This window comes from Ovis canadensis, chromosome 6, assembly GCF_042477335.2.
Source record: "Ovis canadensis isolate MfBH-ARS-UI-01 breed Bighorn chromosome 6, ARS-UI_OviCan_v2, whole genome shotgun sequence".
Taxonomy (NCBI): domain Eukaryota; kingdom Metazoa; phylum Chordata; class Mammalia; order Artiodactyla; family Bovidae; genus Ovis; species Ovis canadensis.
In genome coordinates, this window is record NC_091250.1 from 85632490 (window position 1) to 85643541 (window position 11052).

General features: G+C 43.4%; 1 protein-coding gene across 1 annotated transcript in view; it reads right to left on the minus strand.

Moving 5' to 3' along the window:
* LNX1 (ligand of numb-protein X 1) overlaps positions 1 to 7378 on the minus strand; it is a 257811-nt gene extending 250433 nt beyond the window's left edge. Inside the window, exons 1-2 of the mRNA XM_069594118.1 lie at positions 7128 to 7378; positions 1634 to 1830 (exon numbers count right to left, since the gene is read on the minus strand). The gene's annotated coding sequence lies outside the window, so the exon portion shown is untranslated. The remainder of the gene's footprint in view (positions 1 to 1633; positions 1831 to 7127) is intronic.
* Positions 7379 to 11052: the final 3674 nt, after the last annotated feature.

The window sequence follows — 11052 nt, forward strand, 5'->3', positions numbered from 1 at the left end:
GAGCGACTAACACACACACACCAGATCTTCTCTACTCTGGCAGCCTCTGTGCAGCTGGCTGCTTCCGGGGTTGCTCTAGGATCGCCCCAGGCCTGAGGCAGCCCTAAGACTGAGTCAAAGCCTTAGTTTATATAAAGAAAAAAGCCCTATCTCTCTGGGTTCCCAAAGTTTTATTCTATATTCATGTTATTCATCTGTCCATCCATCCATCCAGCCAGCCAGCCCAGAAACATTTCTCAAGCATCTACTTTGTGCGAATTCCAGGTAAACAGAGATACGCAATGCATACAACATGATCACACCGCTGTACGTTATACATGAACGTTGTTAAGAGAATAAATACTAAGAGTTCTCATCGCAAGGATATTTTTTTCTTTTTTTGTGTGTGTCTTTGTGAGATGATGAATGTTCTCTAAACTTATTGTGATAATCATTTCATGACATATGTAAGTCAAATCATTATGCTGTATACCTTAACCTTATACAGTGCCATGTCAATTATTTCTCAATAAAACTAGAAGAAAAAGAAAGAAAAGGAACAAAATAGCTTATCAACTGCTGAACCCAAGAATAAAGTCTAGTATGTCCATACAATGGAATACTGCTCAGCAAGCAAAAGAAATATTAATACATTCAACAATATAGAAGAATCTTAAAATCATGATTAGTGAAAAAGTCCAGATAAATCTTCTCTCAAGAAGAAAGTTTTTAAATTGTATATTAATGAGATGGTAAAATTTATCTATATCTATCATGGCAATCATTTCACAATATATGGAAATCAAACCATCACACTTTGCATCTTAAACTTATGCAATAATATATACCAATTATTTCTCAATAAAATTGGAAGAAAAAAAGTAATGGAATACAATCTTGCCTTCTGGGAGTTCAAGTCCTAATGGAGGAGGTAGAAAGGAAACAGTGGAGGAGCACAATGCTAAGGAGACTGATTCCCAGGTGGCACTAGTGGTAAAGGACCACCTGCCAACGCAGGAGATGTAAGAGACATGGGTTCAGTCCCTGGGTCAGGAAGATCCCATGGTGGAGGGCATGGAAACCTTTTCCAATATTCTTGCTCCTCTGTCCATGGAGAATCCCGTGGACAGAGGAGCCTGGTGGGCTACAATCCGTAGCGTGGCAACAAGTCAGACACGATTGAAGTGGCTTAGCACACACACAGACATCATCAGAGGCTATGAAGCCCACGATGGAGCCTCGAGTTGATCTTTGCAGGAGGTGCTGGTGGGTGTGTGTGTGCGTGTGTGTGTACACCCACCTGTATCCATGCACAGGGGACACTTATTTCCGTCTCTTGATGCTTCCTTCCATGTGGACACCTCCACCAGAGCACAGCTCCTGGACTCTTGCCACCACTTTATTCATCTCCCCAGGGGGAGAGGAATGACTTATCTGATCTGTGAGTCCAGGAGAGGGAACTGGGAGAATGAGTCAGTCATTCTTTGGCCGGGATCTTTCCTCCTGCTCCCCTGTGCCGTAAACTTTACAGAGCCAGGCTTTTGCGGGGAACAGACTCTTTGTAACCTTCCCGGCAAGAGCCCTGGGAAGTACATTCAGTACAGAGGGAGAGATTAAAAAGCCACTTGGCTAATATAATCAAAGCCGCACTCACCAAGCCAGCTTGTATCCGCACTGTCATTTTGATCTCCGTTTGCTTTATTGGATTCTCTCAATCTCCAACACAGATGATGCTTACTTAGGGTCTGGGCAGACATGTAGACAGGTGCAGAGGGGTGGGTGTGTCACGTAGGCTGGGCTGAAGGAAATCTTCACTCCACATGCTCAGTGGGACCAGGATCACCCTGAGCCCTGTAGACAAAGGAGACAAATTTTCAGGGACTCTCTTTGCCTCATCCCTTACTGCAGAGCTTCCTGATTCAGGATGAAAGAAGCAAATCTGGACTGTCCTTCTTAAGAGTCTTTAATGGTCAGAACAAAGGTCACAAATGGGCCTTGGTTCAAACCTGGAACTCGCGCTGATTGTCCCAGATCAGACTCTTGGGAGAGCAGCCTGCCTTACTTTCGGTCTGCTTTTATTTTGAAAGGGTCCCCATTTGCGAATGTGTTTTGGCTGGCTTTTTGGGAACACCTTTGCCCTGTTGTTTCTTGTGCTTGTTGACTTCCTGTGGAGCTAAACTTGGAATCACAGTTGTTCCTAGAAACAAATGCTGTATTAACCCGTACACCTCTTGGGAAGCCCATCAGGACTGCTGACCCCCTTTTCCCAGATGGCAAGTTACTGAGGTGCAAGGTGGCAGACCCAAAAGGCACTGGCAAAACCCCGAAGGGTCCCACTCAAATACCCGTTAGGATTTTCACATCAGGCAATGCTATTTCCTCATTGATTCTGTCGGCTCAACTGGTGGTAGCTGAAAGGTTTTGGTTTCAAAACCTTTCTCCCTGGTTTTGAAACCAAAAACGTCAGCGTCACTAACAGCCCAGTAGAGGGAGCTGTGTTAAACAATTTACTGAAGTCGAATGTAAAATACTTGGAATTAGCCAAACAGGTGGTCCCTGTGTGTATTTTGGAAGCTCCATTTATCAATAGGTGGTTACCTAGTTTAAAGCTCAGAGCCAGAGCAAAACTTCTGCAAGGTGGTATCTTGGGGTTTGTGGGCTGCCCTGGATTGTGCAGCTTGCTTCCATCAGCAAAACTTGGTTTTGGCTCAGTGTGACAGTTGCCACAATTTGACAGGCTCACAGATTCCAGAGCAGGGCCTGGCTCCAACACAGTGAGGGAAATGGGCGATTGTGCTGACCTTGCACTCACGCAGTCAGGGCTGCTTATGTTCCCGGTCTCTGAAGATAGATCCTATGTCAGAGAAACCTGCAACTTAGGGAGTTTGCTAGCGACTACCTTCAAGGGCAGTGGATGGGAAGGGAAGACAGGGATTGGAGGATCTCACAGAATGTTTGGAGCTGGTATTCACTTAACCCATTAGCTCACTGTGCAGACTTGGACTTGGCTAAGTTCAAACCCACGGCAGCCCTCAATAAAGACTTTTATTGAGCAAACCTCTGAGAGAAAGACTGTTGTGAAACTGGAAAATATCAAGCAGAAGCAATATATGTGTGTGTGTGTGTGTGTGTGTTTGGGTTTATGTAAGAATAGGAATTACCAAAACTGATTGCAAGTCATAAAAGATAAAATGGCAAAGACAGGAAAGCTGGCAAAACCAGCATCTTTGAGAACTGATAGTATTTTAAATATACACATCTGTTGGGAAATAGGGAAACAAAATGATACACAGGGAGACGGGACCATGTGTACTAGTTTTCTGGAGCTCGTGAAACAAAAATCCCACAGACTGGGTGGTTTAAAAAAATGGAAATTTATTACCTGCAGCTCTGGAGGTGGGAAGTCTAAGATCAAAGAACTGGCAGGCTTGGTTTCCTCCCTCCTTGGCTCACAGGTGGGCACCCTCTCGCTGCCTCTTCCCATCGTTATCCACCTGTGTACTACCACCTCTGGTCTATGTCTTTCCCTGTAAGGGCACTGGCATGTCAGATTAGAACCCTCTCTAATCTCCTCATTCTAACTAAATGCCTCTTTAAAGAACTTACCATGACATTCAGAGATACTGGGGGTTGGGACTTCCATGCATGAATTTTAGGGTGGCATAGTTCATCCCCCAACATCATGAATGTCTATGATAGAGAAACTGTACTGATTACTGTAGATAATGCTAGTTATTATAACAGATAAGTCCTGACATTTCAGGGCTTAACACAATAAATTCTTTTCATTCAAGTCCAAGTTTGTTTCAGTTAGAAGCTGTGGGGCAGCTGGACAAAGGGTATAGTCATTTAGGGATCTAGTAACCATCTTCAACACATGCAAAGGACACTTTGGACAAAGAAGTTAGAAGGAAAGTGTGGTGAGACCATACAGCTCTACTGGTCTTAACCCAGGAGTGACACATCGTTTACACTTATAGTCCATCAGCCAGAGCTAGTCTCACAGCCCTGCCTGGATGCAAGGGCCTTGGAAATGCAGTTTGTGTATAAACCCAGGAGAGAAGCGGGTTGGGTGACCATCCAGTCGGTCTCTGCCACGGGAATGAAGCAAGTGAGTCTCAAGTCTAAAGATGGGCCAGTTGTTCTGGGGACTGGCAACCAGGTACTGGAGAGAGAGTCTAGCACACAGAACTGAGGTAGTGAGGGATGCTTGGAGATTCCAAAAGCCAAGCTGAATCTTAGTCTTCAGAGGTGCTTCCCAACCTATTCACGTCCCAGTACATGTGGAAAATGATCATTTGTGTTCTATGTGTGAGATATGAATGAGGCTATTCAAGGCCAGGGGTGAGAGTTCCAGGGCTCTAACCTCTCCAGGGGGCCATGTGACCACTGTGAAGGCTGAGTCAGTCAGTCAGTCCATTCAGTCATTCACTTGTGTCCAACTCTCTGCGACTCCATGAATCGCAGCACGCCAGGCCTCCCTGTCCATCACTAACTCTCGGAGTTCACTCAAACTCACGTCCATTAAGTCGGTGATGCCATCCAGCCATCTCACCCTCTGTCGTCCCCTTCTCCTCCTGCCCCCCAGTCCCTCCCAGCATCAGAGTCTTTTCTAACGAGTCAACTCTTCACATGAGGTGGCCAAAGTACTAAGGAGGAGCATATATTGATGACCTGTTTGGAACATAGTTGTGAGCTGCCACTCAGGGGGCAAAGTGTGGTCCAGAGAACAAAGCAGGTGATATACAGCAGGAGTGTATTCTGTGATGATCAAAACCTACTGTTGCCATCATGGGCTAAAACCCACAAGAGGGGAACCAGGGACTATAAAAACCTGGGGAAGCAGAATTGTGAAGGCTCTGAGGATGATCAGGTGCTGGGATCACAGACTTTGTCCTCATCTGGAAACCACATTCAGAATGGGAAAGTCCCTCCCGGTGAGCAGGACTAGCAAGTTGAACTATCAATTATGTTATATTTGTAGCCAAAATATGAAAAGAACTCAAAAGACCCAGTAGCATGAGAACAATCCAACTTAAAGGTGGTCAGAGGAATTGAATAGACACTTTTCTAAAGAAGACAAACGGCTAATGAGTACACGAAATGAGGCTCAACATCACTAATCAGGGAAATGCAAGTCAAACCCACAACAAGTTATCTCCTCGCAACTGTTAGACTGGCTGTCACCAAATAGACAAGAGATAGTAGTGTTGGCGAGGCTGTGGAGAAAAGGGAACCCTTGTGCAGTGTTAGTAAGAATGTAAAATGGTTCAGTCACTGCAGAAAGCAATTGGGAGTTTCCTCAGAAAAATTAAAAATATAATTACCATATGATTCCATAATTCCAACTGTGAGTATATATTTAAAGGGGATGAAAACAGGGTATCAAATGAGATAACTACAGCCCCATGTTCATAGCAGCACTATATACAATAGCCAAGAAATGGAAGCAACCTAAATGTCCAGACAGATGAATGGATAGAGATGTAAAATATTATCCAGCTCTCAGAAAGAAAGAAATCATGCCATTTATGAATGGATCTTGAGGGTATTATGCTAAGTGAAATAAGCCAGACAGAGAAAGACAAATACTCCAAAGTATCACTTATACCTGGAATCTTAAAAACAAACACAAAAAGACTAACTCCTAGACACAGAGAGTAAAACAGTGGTTGCCAGAGGCTGAGGGGTTGGGGAATAGGGAAATGATGATGAAAAGGGTTCACAGTTTCAGGTGTGAGATGAACAAGGTCTGAGGATCTAACTTAAAACATGGTGACTATAGTTGACAACACTCTATCGTATAACTGAATTTTGCTGAGCGTAGTACTTAAATGTTCTCTTTTAAAAAAAAAAAAGATAAATATGTGAGGTGATGGACGTGTTAATTAACTAGATGGGGAGAATTCTCTCATAACATGTATCAAATCATCACATGTACCCTTAAATACCTTAAATAACATATTTTATTTGTCAATTATACCTTAATAAAGCTGAAATGTGTTTACAAAAACAAGAAAAGCACAAAGAAGAAGAAAATAGAACAAAGGTCCCAACATAGGTTCAATGTTAAAAAAAAAAAGTATACATGCTATCTTTGGTTTGGTTTAAATCACCTCCACTTTCAGTTAACAAATATTAGCTTCAACTATTAAAAAACCTCAGCTGATGCTTACAAATTATGGAAAAATGCAGGTAGATCACATGGCATAGAGGTTGGAGGCCAGTTAAAAAGTTCATATGCTTTTAATGGACTCTCCACTGAAGGAAATAAATCTGCATCCTCATGATTATCAGAGAATCTTTGCAATGTTATCGATTCTGGACATCTTAGATAACAAATGCCAAGTAGCACTTTAAAGTAATTTACTGTGTACTTGGAGATTAAATGACATTTTTGTCTAAAAACCAGCTCTTTCTCAGAAATTGTTCTTGCTTCCTACGAAGTTATGAAAAATAAATTGGAGAAATCTTTTTATTAAGATTTTTAAAGTAAACAAATAGGTTTCAGGATAATATCCAATCCTTTGTCATTTCCTTTCTCCATTTTCACCAAATATGGGAACGTTTAACCACACAGGAAGAAGTTGGTGGGTTTGGAAAGTCGCTGAATTCTCTTATTTGAATCAATCCGCATTAAATACAAGCTGCTGTTTTATTAGCAAGTAAAGGGTAAGCATAGCTTATGCTGAGTGGAATGTGGATGAGAATTCCTTCTTAGTCCAGAGATCCTGGAACAAATGAATGATTCCAGTAGAAACCTGAGGGAGAGAAGGATATCCTGAGAGTGGGTCAGACCAAATCATCCATGTATCAAATCCGTGACACTCACAAAAATGCAGCTTCAAAGAACCATGGACACCTGAGGTCTGTGCACCACTCGGGCGGTGTGTGAGATGATTTAGATGTAAAGATGAACAATTTTAACAACAATGTATTCAAATTAATGTATGTTAGAAAAAACACATCCTGCACAATTAAACCATGATTTCATCAATATTACCTAGAATGACAGTAGAGTAACATTTTAAATTACTGAGGAGGCAATTAATATTAAGCACGATTGATCCTCATTATTTCATGGATTCTGAATCTGTGAATTTGCCTGCTTGCTGAAATGTACCTGTGACCCCAAAGCCAGTACTTACGATGCTTCCACGGTCATTTGCTGATGTGCAGAGGAGCAAAAAATTGTATTGCCGGACCTGCAAGTTCTCAGCTGAGACTGGACAGGTGACTTGATGACTTCTTTTTTCAGTTCACACCCTGCAAACGTGTCCTTTTCAAGGTCTATTTAGTGCTATATTTTGTGCTTCTCATTGGTGGTTTTGCTGTTTTAAAATGGCCCCCAGGCTCAATTCTGAAGCTGGACTCGTGTTTCTGAGTACTAGAAGGCTATAATGAGCCTTACGCAGAAAACAGGAAACACGTGTGTTAGATTAAGCTTTGCTCAGGCCTGAGTTGCAGTCTTGTTGACCATGAATTCAACAGTTATGAATCAACAATATATATTCTAAAAGTTGCCTTAAAAAAGAAACACACATCAAACCAGGTCCCATATTGATCTGTTGGTGACAATGTTGTGATCAGAGGCTCACAGGAACCTAGGCCCTGTATTTCCCCAGGAGCAACGTTTCACTACTTGCTAACTCAGTGCTGTTGACTGGTAATTGTGGTTCACTTGGAAAGGCACCGCCACACCGCCCTTTTAGGAAGGCCTGTTGCCCAGATGAAGGGAGTTTGGTCAACAGCTTTCAGCTGGTGGCTCCTCTAGGCCCAATCCTGTGCTTCACATTTATCTTTAATAAACATTTCATATCTCAACTTTTGGCTTCCCTGGTGGCTCAGTAGTAAAGAATCCACCTGCCAGCACAGGAGATGCACGCTCGATCCGTGGGTCAGGAAGATCCCCTGGAGAAGGAAATGGCAACCCACTCCAGTATTCTTGCCTGGGAAATCCCATGGACTGGGGAGACTGGCAGGCTATAGTCCATGGGGTTGCAAAAGAGTCAGACACAACTTAGAGACAACACAACAATTCCAACCTTCATTTCAGCTTCATTTTCTGAAGAACAAAACCTGTAAGGTGGTTCACACATTTGGCAAAGTATACATTATCCAACCAAACTTGAGTCCACTTGCCCAATCACAGTAAAGCCAGTTACCGACACTGGTTATGGTGAAGGAAAGTACAGCGTTCATTGCAGGGCATCAAGCTAGGAGTTCAGGCAGTTAGTGTCTAAGAGACCTGGACTCCTTGATGGCTTTCAGGGAAAAGTTTTCCAAGACATGGTGAGGAGGGGGTTTTGGGGTGCGTGGTCAGATCATAGACATTCTTCTGGTTGGTGGGTGGTGAGGTAATCGAGAATGAACATCATCATTAACCTCCTGTTTCCAACTGGCCTGGGGTCAGTATGTAGTTATCAGTGATCAGTGATCATGATCAGTATGTAGTTAACTTCTCCCACCTGCTGGGGATTTCAGTATCCGCAAAGCAGCTCAAAGGACATGGCTCAGAATGCTATCTATGGCCATTGAGGAGGAACTAAAGATCCCTGACTTTGTTTAATGGCTAAACTATTATTATTTTGCCTTCTTGACTGCTTTCCTTTGTTTCTGCGATTTCTCGTTTCTTGTATTAAATTTATTATTTGGAACTCAGGGAAAGCCTAGGGGGCTAGAGTTTTTCTATGAAAAAGATGCAGGCAGAGGACATGGAGTGGGAAGGAGGGGTGGGAATCTGTCCTGGGAAAGGCCTGATAGGGTCCTGCTCCGTTACATATAGAGAAACACTTTGCTAAGACCCTCCTTTCTTCCCCTCCTGCCCTCCACAGATAGCAGCCTACTTGCTCTTATCCTTATGGTTCTGGACTCTTGGTCCAAATCCAAACTCAGATACCCATGCCCAGCCCTCAGCTATTGCTTGAGGCTGTGAAGTCTGGGTCCTGATAAAGGACTTATATGAGGAGACAAGAGAGGAAGGGTAGGGGACTGGAATCCATCCTGTGCTCCCCTCACCAAATCATGGGTCCTGGGTGGAGGGGTGCCTGTCCCTAACTGGCTCCTGGGAGCCTATGGCTAGCAGTGGCCAAGCTGTCTCCCGGCCTCTGCTCTCATGGGCCTGCACCCTCCTCTCCTCACTCTCACTGTCTGAAGTGAGGCCTTCATCTCTTGCCTCAGAATCTTCCATTGTCTGGGCTCCTTGCTCCTTAATTCCTTCCTCCTGGAGGAGATCAGTGGCAGAAACACTCCCATTTCTAAGCCTTGCCTTTGAGATTCAGTGCTCATACCAGAAAGCACCTAGGAGGGTTAGCTCACATCTTTATTCCCCTCCAGCCTCTCTAAATTGGAGAAGGAAATGGCAACCCAGTCCAGTGTTCTTGCCTGGAGAATCCCAGGGATGGTGGAGCCTGGTGGGCTGCCATCTATGGGGTCTCACAGAGTCGAACACAACTGAAGTGGCTTAGCAGCTGCAGCAACAGCCTCTCTAAATCATGTGTGTGTTCTGCAGGCCAAAATAAGGACAGTGTAACATCTCACTGGGACGTGCTTCCAAATAGCTCTGAGAATTTTATATTAAAAAAAAAAAAGCCAGTGTTTACTGGTACTCACTACATGTCAGACACTCTGCTGAGAACTTCACGTATTTTGATCTCATTCAATCTTCCTAACACAGGGAGGAAACACAGGCTTAGAGAGGTTAAGTAATTTGCAGAGTATGGTTGCCGAGGTGCTCTTGTCTGACTACAGAGCTAGAGTGAGCTCTCTCAGGTGTGATGTCAGAGGACTTGTTTTCAGCAAAGGTTCCCGCTCTGGAAACAGCGGAAGGAGAGCAGGGCCCAGGCAGCTGATTGCTGCTGCCTTTGGAGTGGAGGGAAAACACTACTCTCACTTCCCTTTGAAGGAGGACGAGTGAGAAGTTAGGAGTGTGTGATTAATGAACTATAATATGTAAAATAGATACACCACAAGGATTTAACAGGGAATCATAGCCATTGTTTTTTAATAATCTGTAAGGGATCATGAGGGCTTCCCAGGTGGCGCTAGTGGTAAAGAACCTTCCTGCCAATGCAGGAGATATAAGAGATGTGGGTTCGATCCCTGGGTCGGGAAGATCCCCTGGAGAAGGGCATGGCAACCCAAGCCAGTATTCTTGCCTGGACAATCCCGTGGATAGAGGAGACTGGCAGGCTACAGTCCATGGGGTCACAAAGAGCCAGACACAACTAAAACGATAACATGCACCCAAGGGATTATAATCTGCAAAAGTATGGAATCACTACGTCTACACCTGAAACTAACACGATACTGTAAATCCACTATACTACAATAAAAAAAAAAAAGAAAAATATACACACTGCTTTATTTAAAATGGATAACCAACAAGAACCTACTGCATAGCACAGGGAACTCTGTTCAATGTTATACGGCAGCCTGGATGGGAGAGGCGTTTGAGGGGAGAACAGATACATGTATATATATGGCTGAGTCCCTTTGCTGTTCACTATCACTATCCTTTGCTGAAATTATCACAACATTGTTAATTGGCTATGCTGCTGCTGCTAAGTCATTTCAATCATGTCTGACTCTGTGCGACCCCACTCCAATACAAAATAAGTTAAAAAAAATTTAAAAAATTTTTTTAAAGATTCAACTTGAGCTTAAAGCTGCACCAAGAGGAAGAGCTCAGCATTTGAGTTTGGTTGACTTTGCTTTTAACAATGGGCCTAATAATCTATCTTCACTGAAAGACCATTTCCTCTGCACCTGCATTCAAAATGCATACGGGCCAGTGTTTTAAGAATTCCTCACAGCCTCTAATTTGCTCAAATGCAGCCCATTTTGAACCATGTCACAGTTTAAGCATGTCAAGGCCTCTCAAAGCCAGGAGGTGGAAACAAGGAGAAGTGAGGCTGATCATTCCTGGTCATTGGGTTCTTGAAATTTCAAAGGAGGAGTTGGAACAAAAAATTGAAAGAAGGTTAAAGATTAAGCTGTGGGTTTCAGTTAGAATTTTTGTCATTTCTCCTGGGAGAAACAAGAAAATTGACAGCCTTTGATAGATCTCTGCAT